General features: G+C 39.5%; 1 protein-coding gene and 1 long non-coding RNA gene across 2 annotated transcripts in view; one reads left to right on the top strand and one right to left on the bottom strand.

The window, feature by feature from the left end:
* Positions 1 to 19,288, top strand: part of NDUFAF2 (NADH:ubiquinone oxidoreductase complex assembly factor 2) — a 43,362-nt gene that overhangs the window by 2,475 nt on the left and 21,599 nt on the right. The gene's annotated exons all lie outside the window — the stretch shown is intronic.
* Positions 1,304 to 18,244, bottom strand: LOC310688771. Its single transcript, XR_014517166.1, has 3 exons — positions 18,112 to 18,244; positions 13,855 to 13,990; positions 1,304 to 1,620 (listed from the first exon to the last, which is right to left on the bottom strand). It is a non-coding gene; the product is annotated as an uncharacterized lncRNA (long non-coding RNA).

Genomic DNA, 19,288 nt, shown 5'->3' with positions numbered 1-19,288 from the left:
ATGCTGTTTTTATATTTTTAGAGATCATTGGATATTTTAAATGTATTAAATGTGTTGTGTTTGTATGTTTGGTTGTAAACTGCTTTGAGAGATAGTCTTGCCTGAAAAGCAGAATAGAAGGGTTTAATTTAAATAAATATTATACTGGTATACCGCTTGGGTTGCTGTGCTTTACTGCAGCTTCCTATTGAGTTTACACGTAGTTGGAGACCTGAATGTCTGTGTGAAAGGACCCTACATAGGATTGTAACTTGTCTCAGCATTACCTGTTCCCAACTATGTCTGTATGACTGCATATTCTCAGATTTTTTAGCACGTTAAACTTGTTAAAAGATTAGTTTGACAGTGATTAAATAATACAATTCCATCATGCTTGTCCCGAGAGAAACATCCAGGCTAAGTCATTTACTCTGAGATGACTTCTGAGTTGCCACTCTTGAAACTGGATGAGCTGGAAGGTGGGATTGGACACTTAAGCAACCATGATTGATGACTCATTTTTAGTATCTCAGTCAAGTATTTCACTAAAAAGGGTAGATTTATCTGTGTAATACATTTATTTTTTTACTGTATAACACTGTCAGGGCTTCACCATAGCTTTGCTACATGATGAATTGCCCTTGCTATACCAGCCTATATTGATTTTCAAGCTATTCATATCTCAGTAATTACAAAACAAGTTCCTTGTACAGTTTATGCATTTTATTACAACATGCATTCAGTGTGAAATAACTCTTCCTATTTGGTAATATGAATACAAAAATGGTTTGTAATAGTAATAATGAAAAATTATGCTGCAGCATAAAACATGCTAGACATTTAATATCTAGCACATATCCTCTAATGCATATTGTAAATATGTTTTTAAAACTTTTTTTTAAAGTTTTGAGATAGGTAGTACAATATTAATCAATAAAACACATATTCAGTATGGCAGCTTTAAGAGAATGAAAGTGGTGGAGGGGAATCATCACTGGTTTGCAACAAATCTCATTTCATTGTCATCCTTTGAACAAAGAATCAGTGCAAGTTTATATATGAATACCATCACTTGGTTAAACAAGATTGAGCAGGATTTTTCTAAATAAGTTATTAGCTGGCACCATTCTTCAAGTTCTTCATTTGAAATGTCAAGTTTCAAATAATATAAATGTTCCCAACCTTTAAACACCATTGCTTGTTTTTCTGACTGCCTAGAATAACCTATATCCAGATTATGTTTTTGGCGGCTTTTTAAAGGTTCTTGCGCTTATAAACTGAAGTTGGCCAATGAAGAGCAACCAAGCAGGAATAATAATAATAATAAATAGACATTTGTATACCACCCTTCATCCGTAGTTCTCAGGATGGTTCACAACATAATATTACAATATAAAAATGGCAAAAAATATGACAGCGTATGGTCTTAAATGAGTTAATTTGGAAGATGCTTATTCTCACCTTCATAAATATGTACTAAGATCACAAAACTTCAAATATTTGGAACCTCAGTTTGTATCCATTTGGAAAGAGTCAGGCTCACCTCATACAAAGATGAGGATGCTCAAGTTTCAGGTTCTCACACTTCCCTCTCTCCTTCTTTCTGTGACGTGCATTTTCATCTTGACTGAACTATCCTGACTGACAAAGAGAAACGTCATTTGGTCTACTTCATAACATTTTTTATTATCTCTTTCACGGTGACACAATTAGTTTTTTTTAATATGATTCAAGGAATTAAATAAGATATAATATGAACCCTTAGCTTAAACGATTTTGTGGCTTATTGGGTCAGCTAAACAAAGCTTAGCTTGCAGCTATATTTATTTGAACAGAAAAAAGCAAAGTAGTATTAATCATTTTTAAAGTTTTGAAAGTTACCTAAAGACACATGGGGTTGCTTGGAATATAAAGGTTACTTAAGATCAGAGGCAAGTTTATTAGTAACAAATAATCATGTTAGTTACAAACATGCACATCTAGCTATTGTTTGGTACTCTGTGGACACACCCAAACAAAGCTAATTATTTTATATTTACATTTGTTTAATTTGAGCCCCTGCACTCCCTACTAGGATGTTTTGTTGCCCTGGGTATGGTTTGTCATAAAAGAGTAGGATTTTAAAGCAAAGATAAGTAATAAATCAGTAGTTTCATTGAGATGATCAAAGTACTTTTTTTGTTTCTGTTTTTAAACTTCACCTTAGTTTCTGAGGCCAGGTGGGTAAATCAAAGGCTGAAGCAAGTTAAGTTGGTTTTAGCACATGATGAGTGACTGTGACCAAGTATAGAGTCATCCAGTTTGTCAGTTATAGTGCACCCTGGGACCAGTTTCAAAGATTCATTCTCCAACAGGATGTAGTCTTTTTATGGAGCAATGCCGGCTCCATTTCCTTGTGGGTAGAAGGAAAAGGTAGGATAGTCTCCTGACATAAAAATGTGACATAGGTCATAATGCCAGCAAATGCAACAGGAATTTCTGTTCACCTCTTCCCCCAATGTGTTCGCCAAAGAGACTGCAGAGGGCTGTGAGACCTGCTGACACAGATTTAGGGGAGCATCACAGATGTTGCAGGGGAAGGAGATGAAGCGGAAATTCTATTGTACAAGCAGAAGTCAATTATGCAACTAGAATTAGTTATTTAGCCATTATCTTCTGTTTTTTATATATCATATTTTCATGCTCTTGAAACATACAGCGGAAATGGCATGTTGCATACCAATTCTGAGTTTCTTTGTTTCCAGTCTTCATCTTTGGAAAAAATGGTAATTGAACCAGCAGAGGGAGTACTAAACCCTTAGAACTATAGGTTTTGCTTTAGTCCTAGTTGGTTTCCTTTTGACCATCCTTATGAAAAATACAGTAATGTTGTATGAATCTAATCAATGCCTTAATCACTTTGGGCAATATTTTTGAAACAGGGTTCTGAGCAGAAGGGGTTGTCCCTAATTGCCCATGTCATACTGATAATGGCATATAAACAACGAAGTTAAAAGTTTTCTAGAGTACAGTTGTGATACTGTGATAGAAGAGGAAGATGAAATGACAGGAGGACTCTACAGGTTGTCTTTTTTCTATGTGCTGATAGGGTCCTAAGAACTGGTGCACCATCTGTCATGATTTTTTGCTTTCACTACAGAATCTATTTGGAGTAATTAGAGTTGTTATCTGAATAAGCAGCTACTTGGCTAGATTAAGGAAGGCAGGGTCTCTTTATAAAAGCGTCAACTACTTGTTTGCAATTTTTAAGCTATAAGGGTGGATGTTTTTACGAAACTATCAATTCTTAGTACATTCATTGTCTAGTCGCTGATAAAACTTATTTTTCTCGTCTCCTGTCTTTCATCCCATTGTTTCTTTTCATTCTTTTCATTCTTTTTAAATGATGCTGTAGATTTATATTAATGTATACATTGTATGCCGTATTGATTAGATACTTTGTACCTCAGAATGGGGGGGATGACGACTACACAGATACTGTATACAATTTGTATAAATACTACAGTGGCATGGTTTGTGGGAAACTACTGTATTCTTTGATAAAACACAAACTTGTAGAATTTAAGTGTGGCCAGACGGCGGCAGCATTGATTCAAAAAGCTTTAGATTGATGGCTTGTCTGTGCACTCTTATTTCCTCTTGGCAAACAATATTGAGAGATAGGCCATTTCTCCTGCCCTGTTCCATTTTAAAGAGAGATGCTCTAGATTTGGAACAGTACAAATACTTATTTCTTTATGAATCACTTCTCATAAAATATCTCAAAGTGAACAGCAACCATTTAAAGTGTCACATCATAATCACAATAACAGTGTAGAATCATAGAATTGTAGAGTTGGAAAGGACCATGAGGATCATCTAGCCCAACCCCCTGCAGTGCAGGAATCTTGCCCAAGTATACAGAATTGCATCACGGAATAGAAACAGTCAAACTACAAAACACAAGAGAGTGGTAATAATACCAGTATTATCCTCGTGACAAATTGGCTAAAACACTAACACAATAAAGTAAAAATTTGAATAATGAATCATGATAGAGTGATGTTCATAAGGTCATTATAGCAATGCCTTATTATTCAAGGGGCATGTCTTTCCTTTATCCTCTTGTCTCATGGCATTTCTTTTTTATTTTAAATAATTTGATCATAAATTTAGATTTCACTTACAAATCCAAGCACTACTACCATTTTCCCATTGCAAATAGAAAAAATAAGAATTTTGTTTTAGCAGAAATGTGCATTGGCAGAGTACTAAAATCGTACTCCTGTTGACCACCATCTAGTATTTGTGGACAGATAATGTGCTATATCTAAATGTGTTTTTTTAAAAAAAATGTTCCATGAGGGTGTGCTTTTTGGAAAAGAACAGTAAAATAGGTATCTCTCTGTAGCAAGACTTCCCCTCCCTTCAGCCTGACTTCCATTGTTAGGGAAAAAATAGCACCGTAGTCATAGCAGCTATTAAAATTCAAAATTGGAAACAAAAATTGCCTCACATCATTCTCATAGGAATGCATATAGAGCCTTAAAAATAGCTCTTTAAGAGTATGAGCTGCCACCACTCATTTTGATATACTGTTAACATTGATGCCTAACAAATTTTGATAACTTGTTCCTGGGTCAAAACAAGCTGGCTGTTTTGTTAGATTCTATTTCATGGAAATATTTCTTGTATTTTAACTTCAGTATATATGATCACTCTATTATTTTAAAAAATATTTTTACTTTAAGTTGACCTCTTGTAGAGCCACACATCTGCTCTATTCTTTTGTAATCCCCCCCCCCCATCATAGGCAAATCTGTGCTAATAGTGGCTAAATTAGTGTAATATAATACTTTGACTTCATGAGAACTCTTCACTGGGCAGCTTTTAATAGTCCAATAAAAATCTGATGTTTCATCTGCAGTGTAAAGAATGGTCAAAAATCAGTTTTTCCTGTGATGGGACTCTGCCTTCAAAGAACCTGGGGGTCAGCTTCTGATTACATAGTATTGTAAAAGTGCTGATTAAATGTATTCATAGGATCATCTCAGTTTCTAACTGCAAATAAAATTCATAAATTATTTTTAAGTCAGTGGTGGTATGCAATAATCTTGTTTTACAAGTTAACTCTTTTTACATTTTGTCCTTTTCTATAATCTGCCTCTGGGTTCTGAAACTTCAGATCCCTTTATTATCTGTTTTGTGGTGCAATAAGCAATCTAATATTGTTGTTGTGTTTTGCTGTCATATCTCTCCTTTATCTAGTTCAGTTTTATTTTAAAAATTTGTACACTGCTTAGTTTCCAAAACCTAGCAACATCATTTTAAAGTGTGGAGGAGAAAGAGGGATTTAAACCTTGATTTTAAGTTTTTGCCCAAGTAATTTCATTAGTCCAGTAGAATGCATATTTAGCTCTTGAAAACAGTATTGCACCTCTTTAATGAAATACACCTAGTATTCTGGAATGTTATTGTAATATGGTTACCCATTCAAGTTAATATTAAGATCCTAAATTGGTAATTTAAAAAAGTTTTCCTCAGGAAAATAATTTCCTGATGTTGTTTTGATGACTCCTACATTTTTATTTTTAAGTAAGGATGTGGGATGTTGCTGGGCCTCCAACTCCTTCATCTCCCCAGACCAAAGGCCATGTTGGCTGAAGTCTATTGAAGTTGGAATCCAGCATCAGCTGGAGAGCCAGAAGTTCTCCACCCCTATTTCGAAGCCCACTTTAAGAATACTGGCCACAATTTTTAATATATGAAGAAGCAGGCGCAGGAATTCTGTGTGCATTTGGGCCACAAGGGGAAAGGAGGAAGCTGATGCTCTCATGTTTGTATGTCCTTCAGAGCTGTCTTGGTAATATGAAGAGCCAGGCATGGGAAAGGGTAGGTTGGATTTGGGTACCAGGAGTGGTGTTTCTTTTTGATTTACCCTTCCTTTGCATCCCAATGGCTTGTTTGGAAACAAATCCTGACTATCATCTGCCAGTGAGTGATACATAGTCTCTTTGTGAAAGTTTCACTGACATCTGTACAGTTCTATGCTGTGTTTTAGTTACTGCGGAATTTTTGCCATAGATGTTGCACATAGTAATGTGGTGGATTTCTTTGTTTTATTGGCCCCAGGGATGCCTTGAAATGTGATAAGATTTACATCCAGCATATTCTATCTTGCTAAGGCCTGTTTGCAGTGACAGGATTTCAAATGGTTTCTGGAATGCATGCATAATCTGTAGGAAAAATGGCACAGTGCAGCTGGTATTAATGAGCTGTGTTTACTATTTGGAGGTTTTAAATAAATTATTTCAAAACTCAAGTGTAGTTTTAAGTGCTTGCCAAATGGCACTTTTTGTAATTCAGATTCCATTGATGGGAATCAGGGAAAACATTAGAAATGATTTCTAAATCCCCATTCTCTTACACTTAAAAAGAACAACACATTTATAATAGCACTTTAAGTAAAAATGGAAAGTGTCCTAGAGTAATTTTTATGGTGTTGAGGAGAGAATGAGATTGATGTTCCGCATGTTTGGTATAAATATGATACTTTGTATTCTTGTGCAAGATAAGGAAGTCATCAATATCTTTTTTTAATAGTTTAAATTATGGAGTAATATATGAAATTAGAACACACTATATGCTGCCATTTCTCCGATGCTTCTTTGCTAATATTTCATGTTAAGGCAGTTTGAATATTCTCTAGTGTTCTTATAAACAAAATTCTCACACAAATGTAATTTCTAAGAAAGTTTAGTTAATTGGATGGATAAAGTTGCTAAAATGGTACAGCAGGCTTCAGTTTGTTATTAAATCATTGTTAACCTGCTTTTCCATTAAAAAGGGTCCCAGAATGACTTGCAGATATCAGTTTAATAAAACAGCTCCTGCCCTTAGGCATACAGTCTAAAAGACAGTACGCAACGGGGAAAGGGGTTGGGAAGGAGGAGGAAAATCAAACCAACGGGTGTTATATTTTAGTTACAAAGTTCCAGCTGGGTTAGAAACAGTTCAAGAATTTGACTTAAGTGTTGGTCATTTTTACTGTATTTTATAATTTCATCATGTATATCACCATGATATTTTTTGAATGAATTGTCGGGTTAGAAATACTTGTGTACAGTGAGGGGGGAAAGTATTTGATCCCCTGCTAAATTTGCCCATTTGCCCTCTGACAAAGAAATGACCGGTCCTGGGTTAAACCACAGAGCCTAGGACTTGCTGATCAGAAGGTAGGTGGTTCGAATCCCCGCGACGGGGTGAGCTCCCGTTGTTCGGTCCCTGCTCCTGCCAACCTAGCAGTTCGAAAGCACGTCAAAGTGCAAGTAGATAAATAGGTACCACTCTGGCGGGAAGGTAAACGGCATTTCTGTTCACTGCTCTGGTTCGCCAGAAGCGGCTTAGTCATGCTGGCCATATGACCTGGAAGTTGTACGCCGGCTCCCTTGGCCAATAAAGTGAGATGAGCACCGCAACCCCAGAGTCGGCCACGACTGGACCTAATGGTCAGGGGTCCCTTTACCCTTTACCTTTATTGTAGCTGTGAGAGACAGAATAACAACAGGAAAGCCCCCAGAAACCCAGAAGATAAAAGTCAGAGATTGATGCGCATTATAATGAGTGAAATAAATATTTGATCCCCTATCAACCAGCCAGATGTCAGGCTACCTGGTATCTTCACGGTATGTATTGAGCTGAGATTAGAAGCACCTGCTGTAAGGGAGAGGTCTTACCTGTAATCCCAGCTCATTACAGTACCTGTACAAAAGACACCTGTACACAAATTAGCCACCAAGACCATAGAAAATAGTTGGTAACACACTACGCCTTGAAGGACTGTGATCTTGCAGAGCCTGCAAGGTCCCCTTCCTCAAGTCAGCACATGTACAGGCCCATCTGCAGTTTGCCAGTGCACATCTGAATGACCCAGAGGAAAACTGGGTGAAAGTGTTGTGGTCAGATGAGACCAAAATCGAGCTCTTTGGCATCAACTCAACTCGCCATGTTTGGAGGAGGAGGAATGCTGCCCATGACCCCAAGAACACCATCCCCACAGTCAAACATGGAGGGGGACATATTATGCTTTGCGGGTGTTTTTCTGCTAAGGGACAGGACATCTTCATAGCATTGAAGGGACGATGGAAGGGATCATGTGTCATCAAATATTGGGTGAGCACCTCCTTCCCTCAGCCAGAGCTTTGAAAATGGGTCAGGGGTGGGTATTCCAGCATGACAATGACCCAAAACACATGGCCAAGGCAACAAAGGAGTGGCTCGAGAAGATGCACATTAAGGTCCTGGCCAGTTTCCAGACCTTAATCCCCTCGAAAATCTGTGGAGGGAGCTGAAGGTTCGAGTAGCTACACATCAGCCTTGAAATCTTACTGACTTGGAGAGGATCCACAAAGAGGAGTGGGATAAAATACGTCCTGAGATGTGTGCAAACCTGGTGGCCACCTACAAGAAATGTCTGGCCTCTGTAATTGCCAACAAGGGTTTTGCCACCAAGTACTAAGTCATCTTTTGCAAAGGGATCAAATACTTATTTCACTCATTATAATGCACATCACTCTCTGACTTTTGTCTTCTGGGTTTCTGGGGGTTTTCCTGTTGTTATTCTGTCTCTCACAGCTACAATAAACCTACCATTAAAATTATGGACTGGTCATTTCTTCGTCAGAGGGCAAACGGGCAAATTTAGCAGGGGATCAAATACTTTCCCCCCTCACTGTAAATAAAGGAGGATCCAGGAGTCACTGTTATCTTAGCTTAGCCAATGGCAAGGCCCTGCAGTCCCATCAGTCCTTCTACTTTAGCCTGATGGAATATACTTGAAAACTGAATTATGTTAGCCAGTGCTAGAGATGATAAAAGTCTGCATTCAAGTCAGGTAGTGGAATTGGCAAGTGGAATATCCAGAAGAAAATTGTTCTGGGAAGACTGGAAAAATAGAAATAGCCAGACCTCATAAAACATGCATGCAAGTGTATGATACCTTTATGCCTGTCAACCTAAAAAACTTAGATATTATCACATCTGGATTTTATTTGCTTGCTGAGATGACTGTGTTTACATTATTCCTGCAGTTTGCTTTTGCCAAGGCTATTCACAATTGCCTATTATTCTATCATTCATTTGTATACTAGTATTACATTTGTACAGTAACATTAATTTTAATCACAGAGTTCCATGTTATGTTAAGCATTCCACATTTGTTTCTTGAGTGAGGCATTTGCTTCCTTACAAAAGGGGGATAGTTGCATTTAAGTGTTGGTCCATTTTTTCAAAAATGAAATTAAAAAATCCATCTGTTCATCTGTCACGTGGATGAATGTGCATTATCATATTTTAAATTGACAGCTTAATCTTTATGTTTCTCAACTTCTACTCTGCTTTTTCCCTACAATTCTTATTTGCATGCAGAAAAGGATCATAAACTGTCTAAAATAGCACTGTTTCTCCCCTATCTTTTAGAGTCTTTTTTGCAACATCTCAGGGACCTATCAACCCATGGATAGCTGTTTTAATAGATCAGGCTTCCTCATACTCGGCCCTCCAGATGTTTCGAGACTACAATTCCCATCATCCCTGACCACTGGTCCTACTAGCTAGGGATCATGGGAGTTGTAGGCCAAAAACTTCTGGAGGGCTGAGTTTGAGGAAGCCTGCTCTAGATGGCCATTTGTCTTTTCTTCTATAGTCCTAGCATGGTTGTTAACTTGCTGGTTAAACTATTAAAGACTGATATCCTTCCCTATGTGAATGTAGTATCTCTCTCAGCTTCCATTGTTTGACAAATGCAGAATATTTTAATTGTTCATAATTTATATTTGCAGTATATGTTAGTCCTTTTTGAATTATTCAGGCCATTTTCAGTGATATTGCAACACTGTGAATTAAGTCTGTATGAAAATAAGGAGCTGTAATAAAATCAAGCTTGATGGACCACACATTGCTCATCTTAGAATCAGAGGAATGTAACCTTTTGCACATGAAAGGAGGCAGGACCTTTTATCCAAAAAAGATAGTTAAAACAGTAGTCCTGATTAGTGGTATGGCCATATTAGGGTGGTAAATGAAATTGAAATATAGTTTCTATCTAGTGGAGAGTTCACCTTTACAACACACATGTGCAATTCTGGTTCACACAGAACTTTCTCCCTTCTGTATGTATGCCAAAGCCATTCACTTAGCAAAAATCAGGAAAAAATGAATGTATAAAATGACCCCTTGAATGCTGGTGAACAAGAGGCACAAGAAAGGAAAGGGTACTCAAATATAAAGAGAGAATACATTATAAAAAGGGAAATATATGAATATATGATTCTGAGCCTTGGATTCATCCAGTGGAGATGAGTGATGCATTGTTAAAGATGACTGAAAGCTGTTAAGAACTCTTGAAAAACATGAGTAAAATGTAAAGAAATGTGCAGTGCTATTGAAAATTGATGCGGGAGACAATGTAAAGAAGTGGTGTGTGAGAGAGAAAGAGAGATACATTTACAGACTGTTGAAAAACAAAAAACATCACCACCACAATGCTACATTGGAAATCTAGAAAAAGAGTGACCATGGGTAACTAGTAAAACACCAACATTGAAATGCTGAATGGCATTTAGCAGATTCTTCAAATAAGTATTTGAGGAGAAGAATGTTAATAACACCATTCAAAGATGTTTGAGGGCTCTTGAGAGAGAACTGAAAGAAAAAGCATTCCACTGAAAAAAAGAAAAGCAATTACTTAGGAAATGGAAATATCTACGTAGTGAAGGGTCAAGGCCAAATTAACCAGTAACTTTATTGCTAGTGAGAAAGTAATGTATTTGGGAAGAGTTAAGTATGGGAAGGCATGCTTCATGTATTCACAGAGGCTACCAAGCACTCCAACAAAGGCTTTGTTGCCTCACCAGTGGTAACAACTTTTATTAGCGAATACATATTTGTTTGCAAATACATTTGCTTGCCAAGAACTTTTAATACTCAAATGTCCCTTTTTCTAGTTTTTATAGCTTATGCAAATAAAATATTTTCTCAGGCAGAGGCAGTATACTGTTTGTGAGCCTTCTTCACAAGAATGGAGCTCTTCAATCCCAAAACAACTCTTTTTTTGCAGAGGCCATTGTTTTATCTAATTTTGCTCACATTCCTCAATATGTCACACACTTTGGCTTAGAGGAGTGTTGTAAATAAAAATATGCCCTTTTCCCTTATGGGGTATCCAAGAGCCCATATAGAGTCCTTACATAGGTTCCCTATTGGTAGGAGAAAATAACAGAGGCCAACCAGAGAATATTGAGAAGCAAAGCAGCTAGTAAGCTTGATCTTTATTGATCTGTTGCAACAGGGTACTCCCCTCACACGCAGGAGAGGAAGAGGACCCCCAGAAATGCTGTGCAATGGCTTATAAAGACTTTTGAAATTCCCATCCTGTAGATCAAGACCACCCCCAGAAACATTATGCATACATCACAGAAGGGGTGTAACCTAAGACCACCCCTCGTATCCCACCTACATCACAGAAATTTAAATGTTGTTTTTCTCTTGTCCTTGTTTATTTCCTGTCTGGCAGGTTACTTGATTGGATTTCCTTGGTAGCCTGGCCATTCTTTTGTAATGATAAGGCTCACACTCTTATTCAAACACAGACATACCCTTAAGACAGGATTTTTGAAGGAAAAGACAGTGGGGAGGTTTTTCCACTTTGACCATGCAGAGAAACATTTGCTCAGTTTAGGAATCAAAAAATGGCTTCAGGTCAGTCTTCCTGTGCTTGATCTATGTACGTGCAGTTATGAACATTACCATATATCTAGACCTCAAAATTCCTATCACAGGAGCAAGCACAAAGGTGTGAACCATAGTACCAAATGATTGGACCATGGCCAGTTTGCCAGATTTGCAAAATAGCAGCAGGAAACTGTCTGCAGAGATGGGCTTTCCTCTCATGAGAGTTCTAGCTTGAAAAGCTGGGTTTCAGTCAACAGTAAATGGGTATTAGCTGGAAGGAGAGATTGAACGCTTTATAATTGGAATAGAAAAAGAGGGCAGTTGTGCCCTTGAGAAAGTGAGGTGCATGGAAATAATATGGAGTACAGTATTAGGGTGAAGTTTATTGTGAAACTTGGTAGAGTTGGGAAGACGGGTCTTGGGTGGAGCTGTGAACCATTTCTGTTTCATTTGTCTTTGGACCAAACTGTATGTTGCATCATGTTAAGTGTGCTTAAGATCTGAACCAGGGGTTTGCACCAGTTTCCCTCTCAATCACCCTCTGCCCGATCTTCTATTTGTTCCCAAAGGTGTTGTTTATTGCAAATATGGTGCATGGTCAAATGGTTCTGAGGTGGCATTTTTAAATAGGAGATGCACAGATTTCCATAGAGCCATACCTACCTTGTCTTCAAAATAAGCCAGTTTCAGCATGCTTTTGAAGAGGTGTGAGTAATGTAATATGTATTTGGTCCTTTGTCTCATTCAGGGATTTGGCTCTTTTGTATCAGATTTTACTTTGCTTTTTATGTTGTTACCTGTCACATAGATTTTCTTTTAGTCTACTGAAGTAGAGTGTTAGTGCAGTAGTTTTGTGTCCTCTCTCACTCTGGCCACTTTCTAAACATGTAAGGAGTATAGCTTCTTTGGTAAAATTTGCTGACTTAATTGTGTTTCCAATTTTATGTTTAGGCTATACCTTTTTTATTGCTATCTCCTATTACAGTACATAGTCAAAATGGATCTTTGTTCTGAGAGCCTATGATTATTCAAAAATCCACAGCTGCTGACAAAGCACTGCAAGGGATCAGATTCAGGCTGCAGAACATATCATGCTCTGATGCTCCCGTAAATCAATAGAGCGGTGTGTTCTTCCCTAACGTTGGCTACCCAGAACCACTTCTGATATGTAACCTGCAACGCCTGTATGAATGGTAACCTTTATGAAGCCCCACATATAATGTCTATGAAATAAGAATTATTAATCTGAACAAGGTGTTTTCTAAAGAACGGTAAGAAATTTAAATGCATAGGAGGTGGATTGAATAGAAAAGTATACTAGGAGAAACTTGCATTGATTTCAAGATGAGGTTGAAAGTACTAGTAGGGTAAGATTGAAGGAAATGCCAATATTGATTTGCTTTTGGAAAAGAAATAACTAACTGTCAAGTTGTCTACTGGGTGATCTATTTAATATATTTTTCTTATATTTTAATTCACCCCCTCTCATCTTACATATACATAAATCTGCAAATATTATGCACAAAGAAAGAACTGTAGGTTATTAAATGGTTATGATTTTCATCTCAAGTTGCACATATAGATTTACAACTCTGAAGAGGATTAAATACTTGAATTAACCCCATTTAACAGTGCAATCCTAGGCACATCTACTCAGAGGTAAGACCCATTGAATTGAATTGGGATACTTCCCAGATAAGTAAGAATATGAGTGTGTCCCAAGATTTATTGTATGAAATGAGACTAAATTCAGTCCATGCATTTTTAAAAATCTTAACTAAGCTGAAGGGGTATGGGTGCTATGCTTAACCCCCACCCCACCCCCGCTTTCTGCTACTACCTATATTATACTTGTGACTTCTTACCAAGGAGGATATATATGCCTCTGTCAGAAAGATTTCAGGTTTATTTGTATATGATGAGTTCCCAGAAGTTCTAAGAAGTGGTAGGATATCATATGTCCTTTAGAGGAAGAAGCACCCCAGAGAATTATGAAATCGCAAGGCAGGAGTACATTCAGAGAAAGAGGAACTCCCAGATTGACTCTGCCTCATGCAGCAATATACAAGACTCCTTAAGGCTTCTATGATAAGTGTGGGGCTTGATCTCTTTTTAACCACTGCAGCAAGTATTCTCCCATCAGAGTTTGTAGGAGGGGCAACTGACCTTCAGGTTTTCTTTTTGAGGAAGATCAATCATCAAACCACTAAATTGGAGGAGTCTTCAAAGCTGTCTAGTCCAATCCTTGATCGGGTTTTCCAGCACTTGATCTGAAAGTCTTGCCAGTATTCAGTCTGTTCACCTTCAGAATAAATCCAAGACAATGAAGTAATTCATACATTATTGAGATAAGGGAGCAGAAAGAACAGGTCCCCTTTCTGCTGTCTTGACAGAGACACCACCTGTGCTCTTCTTCTCTTGCAGCTGTTGTTCAAAGTGGTCCAAAAGATTTGATAATTACCCACACAGGGTGTAAGAAAACCATGGTTCATGGAATTGATAAACATTTCCTTGTGTATGTTTTGGTGGCTGCTAAAGATAGTATATTTCCTTAATCAGGGGATACCATTGCACTTGAGGTCAAAAGTGGCCTGTGTACCAAAGTATATGCAACAATAACTGTTTAACTCTGCTCTTGACTACAGCCTCCCTCACCTCACCCCATTCTCATTTTCTACACACACACACACACACACACACACTTTGTCAAGGGCACAAGGGACCCTAGGTACACCTCTGCCTCCGGAGCAGGAGAAAGCAAGCTTGTTCTGTCTTCCATGTGACAGCCCTTTGATATTTGAAGATGTCTATCTTGTCTCCTCTAACTCTCCTCTTATCCAGGTTAAACATCCCCAGCTCCCTCAACTGTTCCTCATAAGGCTTGTTTTCCTGACTCTCGTACAGAGATTCTCCACTTTGACTTTTAGTAGGGTTCTATCTGAAATTGATTTTTCTTCATACAGGCATGGAGAGCTTGCTTGTGTCATTTAAATAATGTTCCCTAAGTAAAAAGATCTCTGATGGTTGCTATTCCTCACATCATTTCTGCTTCTATTTTCTTCTGTATGGAGTAAATTGTTGCTGCTGCTGAACAAAAGGTTACTTTGAAGCATAATCATATCTGAGAACACCTCTCTCAGATGTTGCTTCATATGGATTAGGATACATCTCAGGGCCATCCCAGTTATCTACCGTACTTTTCGCTCTATAGGACACACTTTTTCCCCTTCAAAAATGAAGGGGAAATGTGTGTGCGTCCTATAGAGCGAATGCAGGGGGGAGGCAGGTAGGAAAAGCCCCCAAAAGCCGCACACAAGCTCCGGGCGGCTCTTGCGGGCTTTTCCTCAGGAGGGAGAAGGGACTGACGCGGCCAGTCAGTCCCTTCTCCCTCCTCATAGAAAAGCGCACAGGAGCCGCATGCTCCTTAAAGGGTGCACGGCTCCTGTGGGCTTTTGGGGGAGGTGGGGGTATTGCCATAGCCGCGCGCAGCCTCTCCCTGCCGGAGAGGTTGTGCGGGGCTAAAGAATCCATAGCCCCGTTCAGCCTCTCCCGGCTGGAGAGGTTACGCGCGGCTATGGCAGAAGCCAAGACAGCGAGCGGGATGCGTCCCGCTCGCTGCCTTGGCTTCTTTGCTCTTTGGGGCGGCGGGGGGGGGGCGGGCTTCCACGGCAGCCCCAAGAAGCTCGCAGAGCAGCAGGAAGGCTGCGCGCCTTTCCGCTGCTACCCGACCTGCTCTTTGGGGCTGGCGGTGGGCTTTTCCCCGCCAGCCCCAAAGAGCAGGTTGAAAGGAACCCGAAGCTTCCAGAGCGGAGCGGGAACTCCCGCAGCGCTCCAGAGGCTTCGGGTTGCCTTCACTGAAGCCTGGAGAGCGAGAGGGGTCGGTGCGCACCAACCCCTCTCGCTCTCCAGGCTTCCAAGGTAGCCGCCTGAAGGTGACTGAACACACCTTGAACGGCACCTTGTTTTAGAGGGGGAGAACAAGGGGGAAAAATTCTCCCCCTCTCTGCGCAGTGCCTCCTGCCGCTTCGCTGAAGGGGCGCTGGGCAGAGAGGGGGAGAATTTTTTTTTTTTGTTCTCCCCTCTAAAACAAGGTGCGTCCTATAGTCGGGTGCGTCCTATAGAGCAAAAAATATGGTAAATATGATGTCCTGCCACTCCATTGAATGTAAATTATGTTCAGCAGTGCTGTTCTGGGTGCCGTCTTTGTGGGTGATCTTAGGCTACATGCAGTGTTAGAAACAGATATGAAAGCTAGGAGCTAAATGGCACCTTAAATCTATGTTATGGGCGCAACAATGGAATGTCTAGGCACGCTTTTTTATAACAATACAACAAAGCTGAAAATGAATGAACTGCAGCTAAAATTATGTTCATTTTTCACATGGTCTAATCCTTCCCCTGCCCAGCCCCCTAATATTCTTAAGAGGGTCTCTTCTCCAGTCTTCAGAGAGTAGCTGGAAGTGGGAAGACAGAAAAAGCTCCTCCTTTCCTTCCACTCTGAATTTTAATCGGGAATCTTAGGTGTAGTACTGTACCCAGATCTCAGAAACTGCTCGCGCTAATGAAATTCCTCGTCTCAAAATGCTCCTAGAACAATGGGAATTTCAAACACTGGCTACATGTGAGTATATCTTCATGGTAGGATTGTCTGATACCTTAAGAAGATTAGGTGTGTTCTGGCTTAGGGGCAACACAGGAGTGAGTCAGTAGTTTTGTTTCCATACTTCCCTACATGCTGAGCTGTGTAAATGATGAAGCAATCAAAGAAAGGCATTGCAATCTCCCTGCAATGATTGTGGCAAATCAGGTACTGAGTAAAATCCTCTTATTTGTGGTCTGGGACTGCCAACTGCAGTGCAAGGGTGATGGGCTATGTCTGCTTCAGGGTCCAGTAATTTGACAGATTTAAGGGGGGGGAAGTATTTTAACTTTCAAATTGCTGTGCAGCAGGAATCATTTGAACCTTCTCTAAATTAATTTTAAGTTTCACATTTGGATTAAAAAGTGCATCTCTGTGTGGGAGTAAGAACTGAGTATGTTGCATGTGATAGCTGATGTATCATCTCAAATCCCTGTGAGGCATGGAAGCCTTTTCACCTTTTAAAAGAAAACTACAGAGAAGCAACTAATCCATGGTTTCAAATACAGCTATTAGCAGAGCTGGAAGTAAAATGGAATCTCCTGAGGCCTTTCCCACATGGCTGTTAAAAGCAACACAATGGAATGAAATAAGTATGAAGAACTTGCTGTGATTCCCACGGTTGGTGAAATTTCTTGTACTGAGTAAGTGTGTGTGGGTTCAAACACTAAAAATGAGCTTTAATATTTAACCATCTGTTCTTCTTCTGAGACCTATACCTGATTTCCTTAAGATGTAATCGAGAAGAAATTATTATTTCTATGGTTCCACCATTAAATATATACTGACAATATAGGCATATTCATGTACCAGGATGCTAGGAACAAGGTATAAAATGTGGAAACTGTCCTTAAACCTTGTTTATAGTTGGAAATGATAATTATCAGATTAAGTCAAAAGTAGGCTGAAACGTTAGCTTTTGAGGAAGGATTTTAATGAATGGAGGAGGTAGCACTGTGCAAATGTCCAGGGAGGGAGTTCTGTGCAAGGGAGAATGGACAAAGCAGGATATACAGATTTGGTTGGTTGAGGATAGAGGAGCAGTAGAAGTCAAGGTAAGGGTAAAATGATACATTGTTCCAAGGCTGTGGAGAACTTTAAGGTAGAGACATTGGGTTTGTGGTAGATTTAATTGGGTATGGAAAACATATCCTCTTTGGAAGAGAAGAGGATATGGATGTGTACAGGCCATCCCCTCTTCTAACCCTACCTCCATCTATTGGATTTCTGGTTGCTCGAATACTGGGCCATCAGGCCTGGTAATGCAGTAACTTGATGCTGGCTTGGTTCATAATAAGACTTTGATTGCAGATGTGGGAGTGCTGAAACCTGCATGGATGAGCTTAGTGTTTAGGGATGTTTTTAATAACTGATGTTGTAATGTATTTTTAACCTTCTGTTGGAAGCTGCCCAGAATGGCTGGGGAAACCCAGCCAGATGGGTGGGGTAGAAATAATTATATTATTATTATTATTATTATTATTATTATTATTATTATTATTATTATTATCTGACTCAGCTTTGGGTACTGAGTGCAATCCAGGGTTGGCAGTGCTATGGCCTATAGATTGCCATTTTATAGTCATACCTCATGTTACGGAAGTAACGGAAGTCACAGAACGGATTACTTCTGGGTTTCGCCACTCGCACATACGCGCAAAATGACATCATGCACAGAAGCAGTGAATTGTGACACGCACAGACGTGAGTTGCGTTCTGTTCAGGTTTGCTAACAGGCCTCTGGAACGGATCCTGTTCGCAGCCAGAGGTACCACTGTACTCACCAGAAAGTGCCCCTGCAATGGGAGGGGGTTTGAAAACCTGCACCTGGTGCTGAGAAAAAAGACAGATTGGGATTCCTGTTGGTATATTTCTTACTCTGCTGCCTGACAGCTTCCCTGACCAAGGTAACTGTGGTGGTTGTAGTTGAATAACATCTGGAGGGTATCACGTTGGTTACCCCTGATCTAGACCCATTCCTGTCTCCATCTCAGTTCAGACTCAGTTTGGGGATGAAATTGGTCTTTGTCACCTTGATGGACTACCTTGATCAAGAGAGGGACAGGGGAGTGCCACCCTATTACTTGCTCTCTCAGTAGCTTTTGGTGCTACCAACTATGGAATCCTTCTGGACAAGCTTTGTGAGGTGGGAGTTAGGGAAACAGTGTTGCAATGCTTCTGCTCATGCTTTTGGAGAGTAGCATTGGTTAAGTGGCAGTTATGCTGCGGAGTCCCCCAAGGTACTATTTTCTTCCCAGTGCTGAACAGCATCTATATAAAGCTACTGTGTATAGCCATTGGGAGATTTGGGGCAAGGTGTCCCATCTTAATACCTCCCTTCCATTTCATCCTCAGCATTACCCCCCCCCCCATGCTGATTTCTCTGATGATATCCTGTTGCCATTTTGGGAATCAGGGTGGAGAAGTGGTAGTAATAGTTCAAACAAATGGTGTATCATGCAAGCCAAGACTTGATCCCAGTGATTCTGTGTTACTTCCAAGTAACCAGTCTATTAAAATGGTATGTCTTATGTGTGGTAAAATCTTGGCAATTACCATTTGTATCTTTGCATTCTGTAATAAAAATTGAAAAGCAGAGAACATGCAGGGGATGGATGGGGAGGGATCCAGTGAGCAGTATCAGCATTGTTGAGAAGATATTTAAAGTCATGCACAGCTGCTGGAGGGAAAAGTAATAAGAAGAAAGAAGGGAAAACAACACTTTGCATATTTGGGATTTAATATCCTTGGAGGAAGAGACAATCCATTCTAAAATAAAATATTTCACTTGACATAATATGCTCTGTCTCTTATACATTTTCTTTAAGCTATTGTAAGAAATAGCAGCTTGAATAGAAAATTGCCATCTTTTAGAGCCGCCGAGGAGAACAATGAACAGTTAGAACTATGAGCTAGCGGCCCTCTCTCCCTCTCTTTTTAGCAATTTAAATCAATTTTTAT

The sequence above is a fragment of the Podarcis liolepis genome (genome assembly GCF_965112155.1).
Source record: "Podarcis liolepis genome assembly, chromosome: 11".
In the NCBI taxonomy this organism is placed as follows: domain Eukaryota; kingdom Metazoa; phylum Chordata; class Lepidosauria; order Squamata; family Lacertidae; genus Podarcis; species Podarcis liolepis.
This window is presented reverse-complemented; position numbering and strand designations above follow the sequence as displayed.